This window comes from Mustela nivalis (genome assembly GCF_964662115.1).
Source record: "Mustela nivalis genome assembly, chromosome: 2".
NCBI classification, from domain to species: Eukaryota; Metazoa; Chordata; class Mammalia; order Carnivora; family Mustelidae; genus Mustela; species Mustela nivalis.
The window spans coordinates 177,052,605-177,078,851 of record NC_139021.1 but is presented as its reverse complement, the minus strand read 5'-3'; the positions used below and the strand labels follow the sequence as shown (position 1 = coordinate 177,078,851).

General features: G+C 48.4%; 2 long non-coding RNA genes across 4 annotated transcripts in view; one reads left to right on the top strand and one right to left on the bottom strand.

Moving 5' to 3' along the window:
* Positions 1-20,224: 20,224 nt before the first annotated feature.
* LOC309860507 lies at positions 20,225-25,241 on the bottom strand. 2 transcript variants are annotated; one of them, XR_014309405.1, is made up of 4 exons: positions 25,224-25,241; positions 24,832-24,982; positions 23,450-24,749; positions 20,225-20,827 (listed from the first exon to the last, which is right to left on the bottom strand). It is a non-coding gene; the product is annotated as an uncharacterized lncRNA (long non-coding RNA). The 2 variants fall into 2 exon arrangements; XR_014309406.1 differs by lacking the exon at positions 25,224-25,241 and having other exon boundaries at positions 24,832-25,159.
* LOC309860511 overlaps positions 24,678-26,247 on the top strand; it is an 84,759-nt gene continuing 83,189 nt past the window's right edge. For both annotated transcript variants that reach the window (XR_014309411.1, XR_014309412.1), the window contains exon 1: positions 24,678-24,765. This is a non-coding gene — a long non-coding RNA (uncharacterized lncRNA). The remainder of the gene's footprint in view (positions 24,766-26,247) is intronic.

Sequence of the window (26,247 nt, the reverse complement as noted above, 5' to 3'; positions counted from 1 at the left end):
TGGAGAAGACCTGGCTCCGTCCAAGCCCCACGTGGAGGAAAGGGCGGGAATAATGGCTCACTCGGAGCAGGGACCCACACTGCCATCGCCAGCCTCTGGTCCAGAGGTAATGACAGCTGGTGGGAGCCCTTCACGCAGGAGCCCTGTAATTAATGCCCCACCACAGAGAACTGGGCTTGGACAGCCTTTCTCCTAAAACTGGGTCAGGGCGGGGCAGTCCCAAATGTAGATGTGCATTGTTAAGCTATAGAGACAAATAAAGGCTCAAGCCAGTAACAGCCCCACACTCTTCTCAGTCAGCCGCTAAGGGAAAGGGACGTCCATTGTTTGCGTGCCAACCGGTTGCCGGACTGTGCTGGACCCTTTTAGCACGTGACTCGATCCAGGCTTGTAACCATGAAGAAAGTGGGTTATTATTTCCATTATGTAGGTGAAGCAGACCCTCTGAGGTTAAGGAAGTTGCCTGAAGCATTTGCATTAATAAGCTCAGTAGAAGAGCCTGGCCCAAACTCAACCTTGCCAGACGAACACCATTTTCATGCGCTCCCTTCTGGAATCATCCTCTGGGAGGAGAGAAACCAGGTTTGTTGTGTTTATTGTGGTTCCCTCTGTGTCTAGCCCGTTATCAGTTCTCCCTAAGTATTTGTCGATGACCGAAGAGCTGCTTATCCCATAATCTTAGACCAAGCATCACAGAGAAGGAGCACAGGACTCTTCTTATGCAGGTGCTAGAACCCAGCAGATGTGATGTCCCCTCTTATTGATCTCCTGCTGTAGGGGGGTGCCATGTTGGGAACCACGGAGGGAGACGGACAGGGCATCCGCGATGCACCAGCCCAGCGGCCAGCACATAGAAGCGTGTAGAATAAAGGTAGAAGGAGGGTCCTGCCTGCCAGTCTCTATCTCTCCACGCTGTGGAAGCCAGAACAGTGTTACATTTATTGCTTTTCTCGGGGTCGACTCTTGGGAGGATATCATTGAACAGCAGATGTTGACTAAAGTATAATCAGCCTTCTTGACTTCCCCGAGTTAGCAGCAGACCCAGAACGACACCCCACACCATGAGGAAAAGTCTGGGGCCTTCTGCATTCCACCCTACCCTTCTGAGCTCTGAACTGCAAGCCTCCTCCTGGTGAGGTGTGACAGCAGAAAGACTCTTCTCAGGCAGCAGGACAACTGATCTTTCGAGAAAACTCAAGCTCCCTTTGGTAACAGTTTTCATTAACCCACCTGTGGACAGCTTACTGGATGCTGGGACTGTTCTAGATGCCCATTCGAGCTTTGTGTCATTTAATCCTGGCAGAAACCCTAGAGGAGAAGCACCGTCATCACTGTGTTGCCAGTGAGGAAGACTGAGCCCCCGTGACTTGCCTGAGGTGGACCTAAAGGAGATCCCAGGCCATAAAGCCCTGGGTCTCACCGACAGATTTCACTGAACACAGTAACAACTTGGCCATGTTTCCTGTACATTTTGCACTTTTTTTCTGGTTATAATACTATATTTTTTAATCTAGTGAGGCATGCTTGAAAGAGCGTAAGCCAAGAGATCCTGTTTATTATTTAGGCAACAGTTTCAGTGCTGACTTTCATATGAACCTTATCAGTGTCAAACCAGAGTTTACTAACACTTTGCTGACTTATAAACAGGCTCCCACACGCTTACTTTCGTGCTTATACAAAGAAACACATGTAAACATTTCAAAACATTTCTGGTGGGCAATTAATTTTTTTCCTTTGGGAATATATCCAATGGATAATAATAATGAGGCAATGCATACTTTGGAGATAAATAATATTAAAATGGCTAGCTTTGGGGTCTTTCAGGGATTTTGGTTGCTTAGAAATTGTCATTAAGTATGTGTATACTTAGACATCCATTTTTCTGGCGTGCCCTGAGGAGTGTGCTCAGGAACTGGAGACGGAAGAGGGGGACCAGTCATGAGGGTTTCTTTTGTTTATTTGGAAACTCTGTGTCTTCTGGAGAACTGAAGACTTCGGGGCTTTGGGTGGGGGGAGCGTCTTTGTTCTAAGCACAGTGCTGCACATCTAAGAACCTTCTCTACAGCTACTTCCAGATTCCTTCCCTGTTCTTCCTGTTCTCTTCTTCATTTTTCCCCGATCTCTCTTCTCCATGTGGTAAAGGTAGACTGAGAGGCTAGTGGGGGAAAGGAGAACCATGTTTATCATATTTTATGATCTCAGTGCTTGCAGAAGGACAAACATTCCCCATCTGAGCATCCTCTCTGGGTCTGTCGTCCATTTTGAAAGATGTCTCCTCCAGGAGAAATCCCTGTGTCACGATGGTTTGCTTCTCTCGAGCTATATTAAGATAATAGCATTTCTTGGGGGCATCTGGGTGGCTCAGTGGGTTAAAGCCTCTGCCTTTGACTCCAGAGCCATGATTCCAGAGTCCTGGGATCGAGCCCCGCATCGGGCTCTCTGCTCAGCAGGGAGCCTGCTTCCCTTCCTCTCTCTCTGCCTGCCTCTCTACCTACTTGTGATTTCTCTCTGTTAAATAAATAAATAAATAAAATCTTAAAAAAAAAAAAAAGATAATACCATTTCTCTACCCAAACATTTTTGGTTAAGTGCTTCAAGAAAGACACCAGCAATTTCAAAGCTATGACCTGCAGACTTGAAGGTTGCATATCAATTGCCAGGTTTGAAAACCTCTCACCATCGGTTTAGGTGGAGAACTGGAAAGGTCTTTTTTTTTTTTTTAAAGATTTTATTTATTTATTTGACAGAGACACAGCGAGAAAGGGAACACAAGCAGGGGGAGTGGGAGAAGGAGAAGCATGCTTCCCTGCCGAGCAGGGAGCCCAGTGCAAGGCTCTACCCCAGGACCCTGGGATCATGACCTGAGCCGAAGTCAGATGCTTAATGACCAAGCCACCCAGGTGCCCCTGGAAAGGTCTTTAAGACATTCACTGCCTCTCTTTTTTTCCTGGAATATAGTAGGATTCACACTTCCCTATTCCTTCTGACACCGAACATGACCTTGCGACTTGATATGGTCAGTGAAATGTCAGTGGCAGAGCAAGGAGACAGAGGGTAACTTGCCACATTCTCTTTCCACCTGCTGTAGCAACTGGCAATGCTCCATCAGCCAGAGAGGCCCGGTCATCTGTGATGGTCACATCCTACATAGTATAAGTACTCTATAGGCAGGGGTCTAGGCCCAGATGTCCATCTGTGGGGAATTCCTTGGCTGGATGAGAGTTGCCTTCTGAGGTTCCTTTCTATTCTAAATTCCCCATTACTGTGAAATTTTAGGTCGGAAGTTAACTTTGCTGTTTCACGGCATGGTATCTCCATAGGATATTTTCTGACTCATATTCAAAGATCTGGATGCAAAGCTGGTTACTGCCTCTCATGAGCTATTATAAGCCAAATATTAAACATTGTTAGCCATATAGTAACCTTTCCAAACCTTAGCCAAATCACTTAATCTTCCTGAACCCCAGTTCCGGAAATCCAAAAATGCAGTGGCCACCAACACTGCCTACTGTAAAACATCTCAGAAATCTTAAAGCCAAAGCAAGATGATGTCTTGGAGGTCTGGTCTAGCCCTCTACAGGTGGAAAGCAGTATCATCATTCCACGCTACAAAGGGGCATCACGCCCACCAACTCCTGTTTGCTGGGCTGGTGTAGGGGGTACATGCATCCTGATTGGGTCAGAGCTCTGCTCCCTCACTGGATGGAATGGATTCTTTCTGAACTCAAGAACTGGAGCCCCCTCATCTCCTCTGACAAGGGCTACATGCTGGGCTCTGTTTTACAAATAGAAGTTATGCATCTTGGCTCATGCATTTGCAAAGCACCCCAAATTTCTACCTAATTTGGTTGATGCTTTATAAAATGACATCTAAAGAAACATTGTCAGGCTTAGAAGGGTCCCACAAAAGGTCCTACAAGAGCCCTGGTCCTTTTTCCTTCTCAGAGTGCTCAAATCCCCTTCAGTCATTGGTCCCAGTGGGTCCTGTGTGTGAAGATTCCAATCCCCAGAATCCATCATTTTGGCCATTGCCTAATCCATGGGAGGCAATACATTTACTAACTTCTGAATACCTATCTTTCCCAGCAGATAGCATCCTTTTTTTGGTTATATCCCCACTAGTTTTTATTAAATCAGTCTTTTGCTGTAGAGTAAGTCCTGAGCTTTGACTAATTTTTTAACCCTAAGTAAATGTTTGGACATTTCAAGATCGCCTGTCCCTCCTCACCCAAATGGCCTTTTCATTTTGACATGTCTTTTCAGTGTAACATTGTTTCCATTTTCATATGCTTGGCATCACCCAGAGACTCAGAATAAGTCAATCCTTTGATTCTTTCCTTCTTCCCTTTTCTCTCCCTCCCTCCCTCGCTTCCTGTCTTGTGGCATTCTGACCAGCTCTGGGCTGATCCTGGCTTCTTCAGGGAAGCCATTCACTGGACATCTTCCAAAGCAGCCCCTGAGAAAGTGATAGCGGTAACCCCCATAGACTCATCCTTGGAACAAGCACCCTCAGGACAGGTTGCCTCCCCATTTGGGAGTGTGGTTACAGAGCTTGGCAGGAATGTCAGGCTGAAACTGATTCATTCATAAGCCTGGCCACAGTGCACAGAGAAAAGCCCTTTCCCTGCCCTGGACCCCCCCGACCCCAGCCAAACAGCTTCAGCTTATCTCTAAGAAGATTAGAGGACCTCTGGCTCATCGCTGGCTTTCTTTCGATGCCAAAAGGCCCAGCCGATCAAAGTTGACATTACTTCACATAGCTAGTGGCTTATCTCTGGCCTGTCCTGGGACTGCTGACCTCTCAATTAAGGTTTTAACAACAGTTTCTCTTTGGGGAGGAAATGCTCAGAGCATGGAGGACAGTTTACACTACGGGACTGCTGGTCCTGACCCCACTGGCTGGGCGGCCTGTCGTGATTGCTAACCATGCAATTAGCGGCAATTTTTCAGTTCCCTTGTAAAGAAAAAAAAATGTTATTTCTACCGAAACTATCTCCAAGTGTCCTAAAGCATTCTATTTTTCATATCTAATGAGGTGACAGTGGAATTTGTTAGATGAAGAGGACTTTATCAAGCTTTAATGCTAACATGCCTCTCAAATCCAGAGCCTTGCGGGCGCGTCAAAGGAGACAGCGGTAATCCAAAGCATGGTGTGATGGATGCATTTTTGGGGCATTCCTTTGCTTTCTCATGGAGACCAGCCCCTCACCCCCTGTGTTGTTTCAGCCTCCTTGGAGTTTTGTCGGAAATATGGCCTGCTAGCTTGATCAAATTGAAATTGAAAGCCAAAGAAAAATATTTTGCACCTTGGTCCTAAAAGTTTTCCCAAAAGATGCGAGCTTGTGAGATGAATGTTGTAAACTTGTGAATTATGGGGGAAATATAGATTTTTATAAAATATAGATTTTATGGGGGAAATACAGAAGATAAATTCCTTTTATTGGGTGTTTGTTCCCGTTAGCTTGGAAGATACCATAGACTTACGTAACGAGTCTCTCTACTTGAGAAGCTTACACCATAATTAGGGAGATAGACTATTGCAACAGACCAGAGCTGAGGCTCTAGAGCAGACAGATGTGGGTTTGAATTTCAGCTTTGCTCTTTGCAATCTCCCCCTCCCCCAGCCTCTCAAAAAGATTTGTCATGTCGTGAGTCTCTGTTTCTTGGTTTTTACAACTGGACGAAGCCGTCTCTGAGCTTCTCAGGGTTGTCGTAGGAATCAAATGTTGCCCAGTGCATGGCATATGGGACATGAATGGCCATATACCATGCACTGAATTGAATGAATGGCAATTGCTAGTCATTTCCTGATGATTGTATAAATTCTGAAAAGTTTGCTGTGAAAGAGGGGGTAGAATTTACCAAAAGGCTGGGAGGCAGGAAGCCCTTCTTGGAGCAGAAGTAGACAGGAGCGCAAGCCGAGCATTAAGGGGACAGCTGGTAAACCCCAGGAGCCACATGCTGGCCAGTTGATTTTTACGCCTGCCTTCCCAGTCTTTCATACCTTGTGTGCCTGCCCAGCTTGCAGAGAATTCCTGAGGAAGCCACAAAGTTAGTTTTCTGTATCTGTTACAGATGAGGGTCAGTTGTCATTTCCATCATAAAATCCATGCTTCATGGGTCTAAAGCTTGGAATTTAAAATGACATGGGGCTTAAGCTCTACTTAACGCTTTTGATTTAAAACCTTCTCAGAGAACAAGAGTTTTTGGTCTGCATGGCTCATAATACTACCGTAGGCTCTTTGAAAGTGAATTCTGTATCTGGCTTGGCACAGCCTTTCCAATCACAAATAGCTTTAAACAAGAAGTCATAAAAACCCAACACTTTAAAAAGGCAAATGATCGGCCACATTTGCACTCTCTGTGGAAGAATGACTTGGTGACCCGAGAGATTTCATTTTTCTGCATGAAAATGAATTACTTGAAATTCATGAAATGAATTTCTTGAAATTCATTCATTTCATGAATTTCATGAAATGAATTTCTTGAAATTCATGAATTTCATGAAAATGACTTTCCAAAGTGCCTACTTTTAAAAAGGACAGTTTAAGCAGAGGAAGGAGAGACTTTTAGAGGCTATGTACTTAGCCTCTGAAGATATCCATTTAATTCATCTATATTATTACATGGCATTTTATTTTAAAGATAAAAATGTGTTATATACAGTATCAGTAAATGTTTTATCTTCTGGCTTACGCATCAAAGACTTCCTATGGCTAAATATGCATCTGTTAGCAGACAGATCCAAAAACATTTTATTTAAAAATAACAAGATCAGTATCCCACAGGAAATGTCTGAGGGCCAGGATCAGCGAGGGATTTTAATTTTTGTTAAAAAAAAAAATGATTACTCTGATTTCAAATTTGGAGACAAACAGAGATGTGAAAACACTCAGAGAAGTTAGAAACACCTGCCAGGAAGCGCTCATGACCTAGCTGCAAATCTGGAAGCTCCCTCGTGTGGAGGAGCACACACAGGTGAGCATGATGGGGATGGAGGAAGGTGACGGCGGCATCTTCGGTTCTCCCCAGTTTTGGTTGTGAGCAGGAAGACAGGTCATGGAAGAACCAGCCTGAGGAAGATTCCTCTTCCCCTTGTGGACAGACACAGCCATCTCCCAGAGCCTTTTCCTTTTCATTTTCCAGGGTCCAAATGAAGATTACCTTTCTGACCTTGGACTACCTTCATAATTGGACAAAGATTCTAAGAAAAGCTATCAAAAAAATGTATAGACAGAGTGGGAAAGGGAGTTTAGTTTCATGGCCGATAAATTGGCTTCTATGGACTCATGCTGGTGACAAGAAGACTAAAGTTCTCACAGACCCTAGTGAATTTCTATCTACTGGCAGAGATGTGAAAGCTAAGGTGTCCTGGCCATTTCTGGGACGGTTGAAAAATAATGACTATATTGAACAGCTCCCTCTATACGCCAGAGGCAGAGTCTACTTCCCCATCCTCAGAACTTGGCCAGGCTGTGATTTGCTTTGCTTTGACCAATAAAATGTGGTAAAAGTTGTGAAAGTTCTGGGGTGTAAGCCTCAAGAGGCCTTGCAGCTTCTGCCTTTTCCTTCTTGGGATCCAGCCACTGCATAAGGAAACCCAGAGGATGTTTCTGAGTGTGGAGAGACCATGCCAAAAGAAAGACCAAGCTGCAGCCGGCACCAAGGCTCCGGGGCATGTGAGTGGGGTCCCCTTTGCCTCTCCAGGCCCAGCTAAGCCACTGGCTGACTGTAAGTTGCCTGCAGTGAAATGTGAGCCCAACAAGACTAGTGGAACTTCTCAGTCAACCCACAGAGTCATGAGAAACAACAAATTATGGTTCTAAGTCAGGGTCTGCAGGCAAGATCTGAACAGATACATGTTCATGTCAATAAAGTTTTATTGGAACACCACCAGACTCATGCCTTACAAATTGTCTGTGGCTGCTCTTGGGCTCAACAGCAGAGTCAAGAGGTTACAACAGAGACCACAAGGCCCACAAAGCCTAAACTAGGTACTGCCTTGCTCTTTGCTGAAGTTTGCCTACCTATGTTTCAAACCACCAAGTTCTAGGGGTGTTTTGAAATGCAACAATAAAAAACACATAGATTTAGTGTATTAGTCAGTGTTGTCTAGGGAAACAGGACCAGTAGGAGGTGGCTTAAATGATTACAGAGAAATGCCCGAGAAATGCTTTGAGCTATAGTCAGCAAGCTGGAGACCCAGGATTGCTGACGATGTAGTTCTAATCTGAGCCTGACAGCTTGAGAACCAGCAGAGCCAATAGTGTAAGTTCTGGTCCCAAAATCAGCAGTCTCAAAATCCAGCAAGAGCAAGCTTGTGTTCCAGTTCAAGTCTAAAGGCTGGAAAAACTTATGTTCCAGCTCACAGCCAGGCAGGAGGAATCCTCCTACTCTTGGGAGGGCCAGCCTTTTCATCCTATCCAGGCCTTCAGTGATTGGATGAGGTCTACTCGGAGAGAGCGGGCAGTCTATTCTCCTCGACCTGTCAAACCAAATTTAATTTCATCTAAACACTGTCACAGACACACCCAAGTATGTTTGGCCAAATATCTGAGCACCCCATCATTCAGTCAAGTTCACCATGACGTTAACCATCACAGTTGGGTTCTCATCATTCAGTCAAGTTCACCATGAAGTTAACCATTATAGTTGGTACCTAAAAGTGAGGTGCCAGAATAACAGAAACCTAAGTTAATGACATTGGTGTGGACGAGGAGGTGGGCAGGAGATGGGAAGGATGCCATCAGCAGGACTGGAAAGAAGGGGTGGAAACTTCTATTGGCAGCTGGAGAAAAGAGAAGCCTGGGCTATATAATGATGGAACAATAGTCCCAAATAGTCCTGATTGTCACCTAAGGTAACTTGGAAGATAGAAAATTACCTGTTGAATTCATAGATCTGGTCAAGGAAATATCTGGACAGAATGGTGAGAGTACCCACTGTCTTTTCTTAGCTGCATATGATAGTATACACGAAGAAAGAGATGAGCTAAAGAACCTCTAAGTTTAGCAGCAGAATACAGAGGAAATGGACAAGACTCAGGACATGTCTGATTAGAAAACAAGACCGTCTCTCATTTCCAGCACATACTCCCCACCCCAGCCAGTAAGACATTCTCCAAGTGAAACAAGGCACAAATCCATCAAGGTTATGGTTGTGAGGTCCCTTTTTAGGACCTCAGAAAGTTTTAAGATTATGCCTAAAGGAACCTCTCAGCTAGACAAAGGCTTCTAAGAACCTTAAGAGAGCATCCCACAGCAGGTCCACAGCCCAGATGAAAGAGATAGCTGTCTCAGGAAAGAACAATAGTTGTGGGGTACCTGGGTCACTCAGCCAGTTAAGCATCTGACTCCTGATTTTTGGCTCAGGTCATGAGCTCATGAAATTGAGCCCCACGTCAGGCTCTGCTCTGAGTGTGGAGCTTCTTTAAGATTTTCTCTCTTCTTTTGACTCTGCCTACCCCCCCCCTCCCTGCTCATGCTCTCTCTCTCTCTCTGAAGAAGAAGAAGGAGGAGTAGGGCGAGGGGAAGAAGGGGAGGGGGAGGAGGAGGAGGAGGAAGAGGATAGATGTGCTTATATGATTTTGAGGCCATAGATTCTACCCCAATCAGAATAAAGGGAAATTGACAAAGTTTTAGACACTGTTTTGGTGAAAACACCCCCTACTTGTGCCTAAATGGGCAAACACAGTTGAAAATGAAAACAGCCTCTGGGTCCCCAACTTTCTAAAGGAAGGAGGCAGGCAGGAAAAAAAAAAAAAACCCCACAAAACTAATCAACTGCAAGCATGTGCCATTTCCTATGGAGAAGGAAGGACAACTCAGAAGGCAGAGCCAAGACCCAGGAAGAAGAATGAAGAGCCAAGAAGAAGAACAGCTTACGGAGCAGCTTTACTGTGGACTGGGGGTTTGGGTCCCTCCAAAATCCCTATCTGGAAGCCCTAATCCCCAGTGAGGCAGTGTTTGACTTTGGGAGGTAACTGGGTTTGTGGGAGGTCATGGTGATGGAGCCCCATGATGAGATGAGGGCCTCCTAAGGGGACGAAGAGACTAGAGCTCACTCTCCTTCTCTCTCTGTCATGTGAGAATGTCATATACCAGAAGATAGCCATCTACAATCACGAGAGGGTTCCCACCAGACACAGAATCTGTGGGTGACTTAACTTGGACTTCCTGCCTCCAGAACTGTGAGGCTGTGAATCCATGTTTGCTGTGCCAGCATCTCCCCCGTCCACCGCAGTCTGTGGTATTCTGTTACAGCCGCCCTCACTGACTGAGACCAACCCCAAGGGAGAAGTGGGCCCCAATGGAATGTTGTTTGATTGCAAATTGGAAATTTGTGCCTAGCTGGATGTCAGAATGCCATCGATCAGCAACCACCATGTACTTCCCATTCTTCTGCTTTTGAATGGAAATATCTACTGTGGTGACACACTTTACCAAGTAATGTTTCCAACTTGGGGCAGATAGTAAGTCCCCTTAGTTGACAGTTGACAGTTCCAGAAGAGCTGCTTCTGGAGAACAGCACCTGAGGACCTGCATCCAGGGCATCTCAGCTGTGTTTGCTTTGAGACAGTCAAGACCCTGGACTTTGACACAGAAACTGACACTCGTGTGTGGTAAAACCTCTAGGTAGGAGGTGAATGCATTTTTGGGGGGGGGTCAATGAAAATAATTTTCCAATCCCTCCTACATGGAATCTATCCCATCACCCCTGATACTGACGCTGGCCTTGTGACTGCCATTGACCAATAGGTTATGCCAGACATGACATTAAGGGGTCTTAGGGACCTCACAGCTTCAGCCCTGTACCTCTTGGCACATGACTGCTCCACAATAGAAAGCCCCAGCTCAACACCACCGAGTGACAAGAGATCTCACAAAGAGAGAGGCACAGCCAAAAACCAGCACTAATGCCCTAGACATATATATGAGTTAGGCCATCTTAGTTAAATTGACTACACAGTCAATTTACAAACCACAATCTATAGGTTTACAGAGCTTTAAGAAACAATAAATTGTGGTTTTAAGCAACCATATTTTGGGGTGGCTTGTTACGTGGCAAGGAATAACTGATACACTTTCCAACTAATTTCTTTTATGTTCACATTCAACTGAATGAAATTCAGGAAGGAGGGCATGTTTAATCTTGCCATTTATGGGGAAGTAATTATTGCATACAAGTTCCAGTATCACGCCTTTCTTTCTGTTCAAACCTATCAGAATCATGGGCACTCTAACCCATGTAATAGAAATCCAAAATTGTGAAAACATATTTGGATCCAATAGCTAAACAGAATGGTTCTAAGCCCACAGACCAAGTCACTTTATTTTTATTAAGAAATATATACTTGGATAGTTGTTCTTTAAAAATGACCTCAGAGACCTTTCATCCAAATCAAGAGCAAGAGTTTCCATCCCAGAACCTACCTGGGACAACCTAGAGAGACATATTTAGCTCAGAAAATACTGGTTAGCCACACAAAGCGAGAAAGCATTTTACTCAGCTGTAACAACATTGTCACCGCAGTGAAGGCAGGGAAAGAATTTGGGGTCATTGTTTTAAGTGTGGCTGATTACAGTCCTTGCTACTAGAGAATTAAAATAGAGCTTGACATTTGAACAAAAGTCTCTATGAGCAAATAGAGCTTTCTTCTTATTGGGAAAAAAAATGTATAAGCAGTGATGAATTTCCTTTTCACGACATTTTAACAGAATGAGGGCGCATGGAAGCCATAGGAATGTTCAGCCAGCTGCTGGGGGTTTCATGTGTTTACTGGCATCCTGCCCACCTCTGGAACTTCTGTGAATCATTTTGGTTTGTGTCTATGATTCTGTTTGTAAGGAGGGAGCTTCTTTCCCCACCCAGGGCTTGGCCCATTTCAGCCCCAGGCTGTCCTGAGCAGGCAGGAACTGATAACTCCAGGATTAAATACCATTTCCGAGATCCTCCTAGTGTTACTCATTCTTCCTTAGTAGGGTTGAAAGTGCATCTCTGCTACTGACTGTGGGACCTCGGGCAAGTTATAACCCCTCTCTGAGTCCCAGCGTCTCATCTATGAAGCCAAAGAACCCCTGCCCCTTCTAGGATAGGTGCGACGATTAGAGGCAATATGGGTACAACACCTCCATGCTGCCTCTCATGTAAGGGTACTTCTCTTATAGGGTTTTTATGTGAACCTAGCAAGTCAATACTTGTAAAGCTCTCAAAACATTGGCTTGCCATGGTAAGAGTTTGTTGAATCAGATAAAAATCTTCTAGACGCTGTTGTCACCAGCTAATGCTCGATCTCCAGGACTTTGCCTTCGATGGTGTCGAAGAAGCACAGAGTCAAAACCCTGATCACATTACGACCCAGGGCCAGAATGCAACTGTGCCCTGGTTTCTGTGCAATCCCCATGCAGTGGACGCCTACTGTATGCGCCATGCTGAGTATCCCGGGGAAGAACAGGGGAGGGCACAAGCATCAGAGGAGGAGAGCTTAGCCGGCCATTCTCTGAGTGTTCCCAAGACAGGCCAGGCCCACTCCGCATCAATTTGGGCTGCTCTAACAAAATACCACAGGCTGGGTGGCTTCTAAACAGCAGGCATTTGTTCTTGAGACTGGAAAGTCCCAGATCAAGGCACTGGCAGCTTCAGTCTGGTGAGGGTCCACTTTCTGGTTCAGAGATGGCCATCCTCTTGCTGTGTCCTCACTTGGGGGAAGGGACAAGAGAGTGCTCTGCAGTCTCTTTCAAGGGACACCAGTCCCATTCATGAGGAATGGCCACCCTCATGACCTAATCAGCTCTCGAAGGCTCCACCTCCAGGTGCCATCCCATGGGGGGTGGGCCTAGAATTTCTAACTGTGAATTTCAGTGGGACACACACAGTCCGTAACAGCATCCGTGCTCTTTTCATCTACCTGTCCCAAGGGATATGGTGTTGGTTGGACTGTCCATCAAAGTGTCTTCCCTTCTCTGACCAAGAGGTGGCCTCCCACTCATCTAGGCCAACCAAAAGCTCTCTTGCCCTGGGATCGGAATCTTTGTCCCAGTGATACCGAGCCCCGACCCGACACTCCGGCTCTGACCACTCTCTGAAGTGGTATCAAGCCTCTGGTGAAAACCCTGGAAATATGCACACCGGTCATCTATCACGGGCCCTGACTATTCCTCAGCGGGGAGCTGGAAGACCAGCGTCTGGGGGTCGCCGGTCCACAGCCAGACAGAGAGATTCCCATGACAATCCTGCCCCAAATCAGTGTTTTTCCAATCGGCAGCCGGTTAATGAAATAGATGGCTGGGTGGTAACAAGCACTTTTAAAGATGAACCAGAGTATAAGCAGGGAACAGAGTGGCGTGAAAGGGAGCGGACAGAGCACGCAGCAGACAGGGTAAGCGCAGTGTCAGGAACATTTCCGTTGTTGGTACGAGTGTGTGCTGACTTGCAAAGTCAAGTGTAAAAAATTAACGTATTTTGTCCTGTGGGCCTTGGCAAAAACCCAAAGTGTGAGCCCATGTCCTGAGGTATATTTCTCAGCCTCCCGCACCCCTGGTGATGGTCATCATCACGGAACATGGGGATGGGGAAGGGGGTGCAGGGGGAAGGGGCTGCCCTGAACGCACCTAGCTCTGCGATTGACAAATAAGAAGTGCGCAGAGAAGGCTGAAGGCTCAGGAAAACTGGTCATTAGAGCAGGAAGCCTGCACAGTTTGGACCCAATAGAAACCACTGGGCAGACGAGTGAGAAGTGGGGAGCTCAGAAACAGGTGATGACCCGGCGGGTGCCTGCTTCTGCCCCTCCTTAAGACCAAGTGTTCATTCCCCCTTTCAACTCACACCTCCAAGACGACCAAAGGGCTCTGGACAGGCTGGCTCCTTTCACTCCCGCACGTTCTGTGAGCACAAGCGTGCGAAAGCTGGACCTCTGACGTCACCGTGGGGAGGCAGAAATGGACCCTGGGTCCCTCTACCTGACCCTGCACTAGGCCCTGTGGGTCTCCCTGTCCCCCCGAATGCTGGCACCTTCCAGCAGACTCCTGCTGCTCTGTCTCCTCAGCTGGCCGGCTGTGTCCTTTTGACCTTTGCAGTCTGCTCTCATTCTCTGTGGTGACAGAAGATCCCCTAAGAGCAGGAACAGCAGAGGCCTATCGCTGGTGTCTGTTACCTGGGAGGAGATTAGCTCGGGACTGGTATGCAAAGCTGCTGGGAAGAAACTTAATTCTCCGTCTTGTCCCTGTTCCCCAAATCCATAGCAGCTCTTACCAAAAAGGAGACTCAATGCCTCCCCATTGGGACATGGCTGTTCCTCACCACGAGATCGAATGAAACCCTGATGTGGCAACAGCCTTAAGATCTCTGCCTGATCTTCCTCTCCTGCAGGAGAAATCTTTGTCCCTCTTGGCTGAGGCTTAAGGAGCGAGCAGGTGGGTCTGATTCTTACTCTGCCTCCTGTCCAGAGGACGCAGCTGCCCCTTTGGGGGGTCTTAGGAGGAGAGTGCCCTGGCTCGGGGTTCATTCCCTGAGACCTGACAGAAAGGTGTTTGCTTCACTGTGGAAAGAGCCATCAGCGAGATGCCCTTTGTGGCCGGCAGGGAAGGCTCAGGGCCGAGCTCACCCTCTACAGAAAATGACCCTAGTTCCCTCTTCCCATCTGTCTATCTGAAGCCTTTATGTGGGGCTTTATATCTGCCGGCTGAGTAGAAAAATGAAGAGTCTGTTCGACAGAGATGTTCATTTAATTTTAAAGAGTTTAATTTTATATTTAATAAATGGTAAACCACAAAAATGCACGGAGTGGGTATGAGAGAGAGAGAGAGATTGTTCTAGAGAAGAGGCAGACAGAGCTGTGATCTGAGGTTCATCCTCCTGAGATGTGGGCATGACTTCTGGCTATACCGCTTCGATCTGCCTTGGAACGCTACCTGTGAGACTTGGTTTTCTTTTTCTCTGACACAGAGGAAAAGACAAAAGCCATCTTGGGTTCGGGAATGCTTGTGTGGACTCCTACCCCATGCCAGACCACACGTGGGAGCTTCTCATGCTCAGAAATGAATGCACGCCGTGCGATCCCGCTGCGGGGAGGTCATGTCCGTGGCACAGGTGCAGGTGTGGGGAGTCAGTTTCAGGGATTTCTGCACGGTAGCCCATCGGACCTCTTGGATGTACAACTCTGCTGTACCACGGGTGCCCCAGACTTCTGTAACTGTGAAGACAAGGCTGTACACCATCCTCTCATTCATTCATTCACTCACACGAGAGCCTACACTCTGCCAGCCTCTATTCCAAGATGGAGATATGTCGGTGAATAAGACAGATAAGGTCCCTGCTCTTGTCAGACTCTTCCCTCTTCTAGGGAAAACAGATTATAAACAAGCAATAGGCATAAGCTAAGAATAAGTGCTGTGAATTATATCAACAGGCCATGGGATGGAGTGAGTTCAAAGACCGTTACTTAAAAGGGACGTGGCCTCCTTCAGAGCAACAGTGTGAAAACACAGGCTGAGTCTGACTGACTTCAAGGAACAAATGTGCTCTTCCTAGTGCCCCAAGGCCTTGGATGCCAAGTGCCCTGTGACTCTGGAAGCTTATCTTTATACCATTCCAAGCTGTTTGCTGCTAATCCTTGGTATTTTTGTCTGCTATGATAGATGTGTGTCTTAATCTTCAAAAGATCAGATAATTAGATTAAGAGAGGCCACGGGAAAGAACAGAATACATGGTTTTATGCCAATTTGAATCCAATTTAGAAAGAAACATAAAGCATCATCTCAATAAACCGTGATTTTTCTAAAAAGAATAGCCTGTGTATGTGTGGGTGTCTATGTGTGTGTGTCTGTGTGTGTGCGCACAGTGCAAATGCGTAACATCGCTTCCCGTTAACAGAAGTTCTTCCGTGGCCACAACACATCGAGGAGTGTTGCTTGTCAGCCCTTCCCGGACACACCGTGCCTGCTGTCCCTGGGACTCCGAATCATGCGGAGCTGAGGACCGAGGACATCAGGGTCTGGGTGTGGAGGGGGACTCAGCAGCAGAGCCAGATCCAGCCCCTTCCCGGCCGCACACCAAGGCCATGGGGCCCCATCTCTGCCATTACACAGGAGCAGAGGAGGGCTCCCAGGCACGTGCCCAGCTCGGGTCCCCTCTGGCATCGTCTTTGGCCCCTCATGAGCCATTTTCCAGCTGTCTCGGTGTCCCTGGCAAATACCAGAGAAGAGTGCGGGCGGCGCGGTCCCTCCTCTCACTCCACAGTCCCCCTGCTCCGTCCTCTGCCGATGGCGCAGACAGGGGCTTCACACTACAGCGGACCCGAGAAATCACGTTGCTCAGCAGTTTGATGTAACGGATTTATGCATTTAACTATTTAATTGCTTAATGGGTTTTTGACCACCAAGCCCTTTGTTGAAACAAAACTTCATGCAGAGTTCTAACAATGTAAAACAGACACATGTAAGCCCGGGGACCCAGAACCGGCCCTGCCCTCCCCCACCCCCTCCCCGCGGCCGTCTCCCTTTGGCAGCCTCTAGGGAGGCCCTCAAAAGGCTAGAGCTCTTCTCAGAAGCCCAGTTTGGAAAACCCCCATCTCGTCCAAACCCCTTCCTGTTCTAGAAGGGCCGTGAGGAGCAAAAGGCGCCGTTTGCGTGGGGAATTGGTAGGAAAATAGCTGAACGAGTCAGAGCGGGACAGCAGAAAGCAGCCCAGCAGTAGCACGAGGAGGGCTGCTCTGGGGGAGGTGGGGGTCATGGGGGGAGCCAGGAGTTGGCCTGGGAAGCAGGGTCCCCACTGCCCAAGAGCTCTGTGTGCATTACCCACAAGCCCCAGGACTCTCGACCAGTGGTGACAGCTGGGGAATACATTTCGCCCCGGGCACTCTTATGCACGTTCTGAGTTTTGATATTTTTCTCCAACTGGAAGCAGTCAGTCTGGTGTTTGTGAGGCGTGGAGGATGGGTCCCCTTCCCACCAATAATGCTCCTGGCCTCGGAGTGCTGCAGGCCCCCTGGGCACAGGCATTACACTCAGGCTCATTCCGAGATGCTTCTGGCTTCATCTGACCTGAACAGCCACCTCAAAAAGGTTTGGTCCCAAGTATCCTTGCAAGGGAGACAGACTGGGGGTAAGTGCCCTGGGTTGGGAGTCTGTGTGGTCCAGGGGAAGTTTCCCAGCCTCTCTGGGCCTTAGTTTTCTCTTTTGTAAAATGAGGTCGACAGTGACAGAGTTTACCTTGCAAGGTCAGTGTAATGACACATGAAGCAAACCCTAGAATTGTTTCACACAATGGCCAGCGCACGCTCAGGAAGTCCCCAGAAAATGCTGGCTGTTGTCACTGCTGCTGCCTCAGACCTGGTGAAGCCTCTTGTCCTACTTCCCATGAGAGGAGGCCAAACTGTGTTGCAGAAAACTGCCCAGAGGGCTGTCTTCTAATGACCCTTAGGAAGAATTTATAAGAGAAGCTTCTATGCGTGCTAACAAGAAAGGAGCTCTCTGCGGGGCATTTGATCTGGGTTTAGTTATTTATTTTTAAATTTATTTATTTGAAAAAGAGAGAAGGGGGAGGGGCAGGGGGAGAAAGAGTCTCAAGGAGACTCCAGTCAGTCCAGAGCCCGACGAGGGGCTCTATCTCGTGACCCTGAGATCATGACCTGAGCCGAAACTGGGCATTGGGCGCTTAATCGACCTTGTGACTCAGGCGTCTCTGCATTTTGTCAGTTAAACCTCGTGCTGCACCAGTGAGAAGGAAGGGTTGAAGCTGTGTCCGGGGGAAGAGAAAACTGAGGCTTGGGTAATTCTAGGAACTGGCCTAAAGCCACACCGTAAACAGGGGAGCCAGGACAGAAACCTGGGGACTTGATTCCTCTCTGGTTCTGTTTGCTTGTTGTTTTGTAGATTTGTTTTGATTTTGTAGATTCAGGAGAGACGGGCACCCGGGAAAACAGAACCATGACTGTGCTCAAGAATGAGATGCCGGAACTCCAGTGGGGGCAACAGGGCCCGACAGACGGTGCGCGGCTCAGGCAGGCAGAGCAGCCCGGCTCCCCCTTCGGGGGGTCCCAGGAACCACACCGGTGGGTGGAAGTCCTGGCAGCGGTGGGGGGAACAGAGGCACTGTGACCGCGAGCAGAGCTGGGGCGCCTCTTGCTAGGTTAGCCCATTCCGCCCCCCGGCAGGTGCTGGAACGGAGACCCAACTCCATTATGATCCAGCCCCGTGGCCTTCAGCAGACCTCGTACCCTCCCTGCAATTTCCTTTCCTCCTTCACCAAACGGGAACATCCCTGCTGGCGTCGAGTCCTAGGCCACGCAGTTTTATGTAATTACACTCTGTAGTCATGCCCTCTCTTCTTGTAACACAGAAGGATCCCAGGTCCTGTGTGCCATGTAGCACTTGGGGAACGGCAAGTTCAGAGACGAGGAAAATGCCAGATCTCTGCACTGTTCAAACCAGAAGGATGCTTGCCATTTGGGCTAGGACAGACTTTACTGTCACCATAGAAACTCCTGAGATGTAAACCTCTCATTTTTTTGAGTAGGAATACTTTTTGCTGAATGCTGATTCACAACCACACTGTGGACAGAAGAGAAAGGAAGCTTGCTGGGAAGGGGCAGAGGGCAGATTTGAACCTGGGTCTGTCAAGGAGCCCCCGATGGTTCTACTACATCACGTGATCCCGTGGGGGCATGGGACTTGGGCACAAAGGAAGAGTGAAGGGGATGTGATGGCTTGGTGCTTGTCCATCTTCTTCTTCCTTGCATCCTGTCTAACACTCTGATTGGTAGATGCGGTCTCTCGGGATCCTGGTGGAACTGTAGCGTAGAGAGAAAGGGCCAGCACTGTTCTGTCTTCTCCTGCTTCTGCCAGGTGAGTGGTTGCCGGGTCTCCCTGAGACCCACTCGCCCAGCTGTCTTTGCCTACCTGAACCGCACACCAATCTAGAGCTGCTAAGACGATGGTTACCTGTGAATCAAGCTTATAGCCACCCAGTCTTTTAAAGTATAGAAAAGCATCTCTCCCCAGCTCAGCCTGTGCAGATGGGCTCATTTTTCAATGCTCTCTGCCAACAAGCCGACTCTATGGTTGATTAGGGTAATGAGGCTTATGCAGGCTTCCTCTGTCCCTCCCCATCTCCTTGGCTCAGAAAGTTAGCCCACTGTCTATCAATACTGTCTGGCACCAGAAGAAAGCCCCTCTCCCTTCCTGCACCCAGCATCTGGTTGCCTGGAAACCAGGACAGAAGCCTAGAGCATCTTGGGTTTCTTTTTAATTTCCCTGCCAGGTCCCAAGAGCAAGCAGTGTTTGTTTTAAACAGAACCTTTGCACTGGAGAGACTTGTCTTAACCTTGCCCAGAATGATTTCATCAACCTGCATAAATGTCATGTGGAGAGACAGGGACAGCCACTCCAGGCTCAGTGTCATTTGGTTATTGGTGCACAGAGTCATAATTAACAGTGAAGGCTGAAGATGAATTGTTTCAGAGGGAGCCAGGACTAGGATCTCCTCGTGTGTGTGTATGTGTGTGTGTGTGTGCGCGTGTGTGCCCATGCACATGTGTTGAAATTGGCAGCTTTGTGACTTGCAGCTTTTGCTGTAGCCACATGCAAAAGGGAAGAGAGATTTTTCTTCTCCCCAAAGAACAAAAGCCCATCTTGAAAATGAATGTCCGGCAAAAGCCACACAATTCGGGACAAAGGTTCCAAGACGTTGCTTGGCTCACCACCGCCCCTACCCGTTCCCCCCCACCCCTGCCCTGCTCTACCTCAACTGGTATGTGATTGTCTTCAGAAACAGATATAGGAGAGGGGAGGATTTAGAAAAGTCACAAATGGGAAGAGAATCTCCCCACCCCCAACACTTTGGCTGAGCACTGAGAGGGCCTGCCAGAGTTGGAGCCTAAACCTGGCACCCATCGCCTCGAGTATGTTCTGGCTCACGCCACCTGGGTGCTCTGTGTTTCCAGCACTGAGAGAGGCACTTCACTGGTGGTGGGTAGGGTAGCATTTCAGATCCTGCACTGCCTGTCCTCTGTGCCCCAAATGAGGCATCTTTGCAGGAACCAGCAAACCAGGCCCCACTAAGGAGAGCACTTCCTAGGGATTCTGAGCCAAACACCCTGTCTTTCACGGTACCTTGTCACCATAAGTGCCCTCTCATTTTACAGACAACGATGAAGAGGCCCAGAGTGGTCAAGCGTTTTGCCTGAGGTCACAAAGCTGGTGGGCAGTAGACTTGGAACTACATAGCGTCCTCAGAAATCATTACAAGGGCTACTTTATTGGACTTCCTCAATCTAATGATCTTAAAAAAAAAAATCTTTCCAGGAGATACTGGTCTTTGCGCCCGCAGTCTTTTAGGAAATTCTTATCACTCGGTGACTAAATTGAAATTGAGCGAATCCTAGGCAGGTATGTAAGGTGTCTAAAAAGATCCATTTGCTGTGTCTTCTTGCTAGATTTTTTTAAAGTCCTTTGATGTTATAAAAAAAATAAATAAAGCCCTTTGATGTACTTTTTACGGACAGGTGGAAGTATAGAATATGTATGTTCTGTAACTAAATCCATATTTCCTCAATCCATGACTTTCCTAGACTTCATTGGTCTGTGTTTTGGTGGGTCCTGTGTGTTTAGTGGTATTTTCTTAACAGCAGTTTTTCTCTTTGCTCGAAGAGTATTTTAGAGACAAAATGATGTTGAGGACAGGGGCCTCATAGGTTTTCCTCTTATAAATGGGCAAAGCGGTGGAGCAGCAAATCACTGGGAGGCTCCGTGTTCATATCCAGGCTCTGCCAGTTTCTTGCCCCGTGGGATGTGGAGCACATCAATAACCCATCCAAGCTTCAGTATGGAACCTGTAACGTGGGGATGATAATGGCTCTGAGTTATTGTAAAGTGTAGAAGAATTAACATGGGGAGTGAGGAGAATGGTGTGTGACCAACAAGGACTCACTAAGAGGTAGCCACTATTATCTTATCAAAATAATAAGGGATTGGTGGCTATAGGGCAGGAGACTGTAGGGCAGACTAAGGCTGTGGTATAACTCAGGTCTAAAAATCAGAAATTCTTAAACCTTAGAGAGCTGCTCAGAAGAGGCTTTTCCTGATACAAAAATGGTTTTGTCACTGAACATGGTCTGTTTCATGACTTCTTTATTTTTAAAAATTTTAAAATCTTTAAAGTAGGATGGACTTATAGGCAAATATCTCCATAGCACAGAGAGATACTGTACACCTAAGATAATTTCTACTTGAAAACACAACACTCTAAATTTCGGTAAAAGATTTGGAAATTATGGCCTTAAAGAACAAAAAGAATTCAAGCCCAGGCCCCTTGAAGAGAAATGTCCCTTCTGCTATTTCCTATTCATGCAAAGACAGCAAGAGAGAAGAATGCTGTAAATGTCAAGGAATGAATTCTTCTCATTTCTGGGCACAAAACACATCATTTTCATCTTTGCAGCTTTTGTTTTCCCTGTGCAAACATTATCTGGACCCCAACGTGTAGACATCAAGGGCGAAGGGAAACAACACACATTAGAAATAGACCTCCCTTTCCAAGGGTTAGTTTCTGGGCTCAACAGCCTTTGTCTGCATCCCCTAGGACTCTGCTAAGCCTCACTGCCCAGCCCAGCTTGCCTCCATCCCTTAGCCTCACACAGCCCCTCTCTGCTTTGGGCCAGGAGAGGATTCTACGACTGTGAAAAGCTCCTGCTTTCCTGCTCCTTGCCTTTCTCCTCCAGGACCCCAGTCACTCTGCAAGCCCCCACACCACCTATTACACACAGAACCCATGCTCTACTCCTGGGGCTCGGCAGAAAGAGAACTAGCTTCCTATAGAAAGATAAAGCTTCCTGTCTCTGTCCTTTCAAATTCTCCCTTGTCTGCCTCACCCCAACCTCCCCCAAATAAACCCAGCTCAGCATTTCACTAAAGAGGATAACTTAATATGTTTCCCTTTGAAGGGAACTGATTTGCATTTTAATGTCGGTTTCCTGGAGCCTCCAAGACCATTAGAGACACCTAAAGGATGGTGTCTAATGGTGTGAACGTTAGGCACCAAGGCCTAACATCTGGGTTCATAATTTAAAACATATGGTTTCTTTCGAATCATGCCATCCACCAGCCGGCTGCTCTGCTCCTGCCAGCCTTTACCTCAGCCAGACTCTTAGCACCTTTGCTGCATCAACTTAACCATTCTTCAGTCTAAAGGTAGTTGTCCTCACTGCTGAGTCGGGGGAGCTTTGGGATGGCTGGAAAGAGCTGCCGTGTATGGCCACAAAGGCTCGGCCCTCCCCGGCCCTCCCCTCTGCCTCCCCTTGCCGCTGATCGTCACTGCCTGTGAACGGCGGTGTCCTGCTCCCACTTCGTAGATGAGAACAATGAGAGCCCGGAAAGGGGAAGTGCCTTGTCTGATGTCACACAGCTGGAAGCCGGGATTCGGATCATGGTTCACATGATTGTATCTGTCTCACGATAGCCCTGTCCTGGGCAGAGGAGACCCTGAGATCCATTGCCAGCTACCAGCAGCCACGAGAACAATGGACCCCACCCCCATAACACCCATGACAGTTACTAGGAACCAGGCAGTGGGCTTTGCCCACATTTGCCTTTGTCCCAAGTACCTACCCCGGAGGGCAATAACCTCACCCTCGAGGCTTGAGGGGAAACTGAGAGCTTTAGGGATTTGCCAAAGCCAAGGGTAACAGAGACCTGCTCTGTCCCTAGCCACCACATTTTCTTGCTTTATGGTTGACTCCCTGTGTGACTTTTGGCAAGTCCCTTAACCTCTGGAAGGGGAGGGGCCATTTCTCGTCTGACAAATGAAGTCGTTGGCCTGGAAAATGGTTAAGGTGCCTCCCGGGGCTTCCACACGGACCCCCCGCCCACCTGCGATGAGATCAGGAAGTGGAGGCAGCCTGGCCAGCCTCCCATCTGTATTCCCAGGGTTTATTTATGCTCCTTGTCTCTGGCGACAACTGCTAGACCATATGGGCTGGCCTGGCAGAGGACGGCCTCAGTGACAGCGCTGGGAACCAAGGTGCTGGTGGCCCCGGAGGAGGGAATTCAGTCCTCTGTCCTGCTGGTCTGTTCGAGGCCTGCAGTCCCCGCCTACACCCCGAGCGGGAGCCTTCGGACAGCTGCTCTCGCCCCGACAGCCCCACAGGGCCGAATCCTTGCTGGCGGCCTCCGCTGCTTTTACTGCTTCATTATCTCTCAAGTCAGAAAACGTGAGGGCTGCAGCTTTGGCTGCAATCTGTTAACCTGCCAGCTCTCGGGGAGCGCAGCCCTGATAGCATCCAGCAAATTACCCCATTCCTTACCCTTCTCCACTGCCTCCTTAGCGTGTGTGCCCAGAGCTCTGAATCCTAGACACCCTTCTCTTCTTGGTCCCCAGTTTCACCAACAGCACTGCTCAGGCGCACCGAGGGGGAGGGTTGGGAAGAGTTCTGTAAATTCTCATGCAAGGTACTCACACCCATTGTCTTGTTGCCTGTGGCCCTGGTCGCGCAGTTCGGGAGAAAATGCTCCCCTCCCGGACACGCAGAAACACAGTATCTATCTGCAAGCCCCTGTTGTGGGACTTAACAGATTGTTCGTCGACTGTGGGTGGTTCTGCCAGATCCACAGCCGTCCCCCACCGTGGCTTTGGGGCCTGCAACAGGTGCTGAGGGCACGTGTGACATCCGTACGGAATGAGCAAGCCTGGTTGTTTTCCTGCACTGGACGAAAGGGCCACTTCTTCAGGTCCAAATCCCCTGGCCATCCTTGGAAAAACTACGGGAAATTTGTTTCAAAGACTGGCATTATACCAATACCTCTGTTTTTAAAAAGGCTGAAAACAGCAGGAGAGTTGGGTTTCTTCGGTGACGCAGAGGAGTTCCACCTTGTAAAAATAGTATTGAAAAGAAAGACAAAAAAGGAAGAAAAAGGAAAAGAAAGAAAGCCCTTTCCAGGGCATCTGGCCTGTAGAGGCGCCCAAATGGGGCATTGCATGGGCCCTGGCTTTCTTTGGGGGTGGGTGGCTTTTCTTTTCTCCCAGGGTTTGTGGCTAACCCTAAGAGGTACAGAGCAGGGCACCTGGGGCTCCTTCTGGACTGTGTCAAGGGCAAGGGGCAAAGTATGTAAACAGCACCTGTAATTGTAACTGCCCGTTCTTATCCCCAGTGAACCTGATCTGTGGCAACCTGATCTCTGGGGCCTCCCTCACACAAGCCAGAAACTCAGCCTCCCACCCTCCGAACTGCCTCCTGTAATGGGCTAGGTTTGACGACCATGATGGGATTAGGGCCATTTGCTTAGTTTAATTTTGGATTTGTGCTAGCTCACATAAGATCAGCACTGCTGGATGGTTGCAAGGTTTTTTCCAATGAGGGCTCTTCGAAACCACTTGAAATGGCTGCCTCTAAGGTTCTGTGTGGGGCTGGGCTCTGGAAGGCAGCAGAGAGGTGAAGGAAGAGGTGGAAGGGAGGAGAAGGGGCATCAGGCAGCATCAGCCTCACACCTGGACTCAAGTAGGCAAATGAGCTCGCTGCCCCCGCCCCCGGCCCACCCCACCAAGGAAGACAGCTGGGGCTGGAGCAGGGCCAGGGAGAGGGATAAAATTAATTGAGAGGCTGAGGTGTGCATGAGGACTACCAGGCAAGACAGACTGGTCTTTGGGTCTGGAATGATGATGACCCAGGGAATGTAGATATCAGCCCATAAACATGTGAAGGGGAAGCTATGGCCATGTGCACATGCCAGAAGATTTCCACCGGGAAGAAGAGGCAGTCCCTGAAACTGGAAAGAGGTAAATTGTGAGGGTTAACTCACACGGCTGCCTTTGTGCCAAAATGGGGCGGGTTTGGGGACATACCCAACAGCAATGAGGAAGTCTTCAGTGGCCGGACGTTCTGGGCCCACGATGACGTCATAAGGTCCCCCATGAGTGGAGAAGCCCATGAGCAACATTCTGTCTTCTTCCCGCACAACGGAGGGTCCCTCTTGGCCAGGCTCTGTGATCCGCACTGGTGACAAAAGGCTACATACAGTGTCTAGCATCAAGGAGCTAGCACACCATCAAAACCCACAGCAATCATTGCTACAGTGGGGTTTTGTGTAAGACCCTGCGGGAGGACAGGAGCAGGAAGGTCTGAATGGAGCCAGGAAAAGCAGAGAGAGGGGCGTGAGGAAGGTTTGCCAGATGGACAGGTTGGGGGGTGGGGCTTAGTACATCAAGGTAGTAACTACCCTTTGTTCTGTACTTACTTAGTGCCCGGCACTCTGCCAGCTGTAGAGTAATGCGGCACAGTGCAGGGAGTGGAGGGCGGAGTTGTGCAGCGTGGCATGGGAGAGTGTGGTGTAATACACAGTAGATAACCTGGTTCAGTGCAGTACTGTATAATATCTTATTAGGTGGGAGCCAAGATAAAACCCAGTATGGCTCTGTCCACAAAGGTGGCCCTTTGCCCACAGTATTGTATGCCTTTCCTATATATAGCATCAGTCCCCAGAGGGGCAACAGGAATTAGGCAAGAGATGGGCATTCACAATGGTCTAGGAACATGGAGGCATTCTCCCCAGCCTCTGAGGTTGGCATCTGAAATAGCAAGTGTGGCCGCCAGGCAACCACCTTCACTGCCATGGGTGAGACATGTCCATCTGGGTAAGACAGCTCCGCAGGTGGACCCAGGCACAGGCCATCCTTGCAGACCTCGCACTGCAAGTGTTAAGAACCCTCCCCAGGCAGCCAAGCTTCTGCAAATCTCTTTCTCACCCGTGATCAGCTTTGCTGAAAGCAGCCATCTAGGGCTCTGGTGGCTTAAACTCCATTCTCCGTGGAGAGAGGGTCAGTTGTCAGCAGGGTCATCCTTTCCCTCCAGTAATAGGCAGTGGGGAGGGATCTGCCACCAGGCCTTGTCTTCCGCCAACATGGAAACTTGGACACTGGAACATTCTTGCTACTGGCTCCTCCTGGGATTGAGAAACTGGAGAAGACAGGGCTGCTAGAAAATGAAAAATGATGAGCAGAAGCAATTTTGCTCATGGGCTCTGGCCCCGGAAGGACTGTCAGTCCTTGCTTTGGATGCAGGTCCCTGTGTGTTCTGTTCTTAATTTATCCTCATGGATCTGCCCAAGTGTAGTTAAAGTTAATGAAAAAGAGGAGAGCAGACAGGCAGACAGATTGGAAGGTGTTCAGACTGGGCTCCTGAGCCACCTGTGTTAGAGCTAATAGCGCTACATAGAACATTCCATTCTTCGAGAGGAGCATCCCTATGCCAAGGGGCCCTTC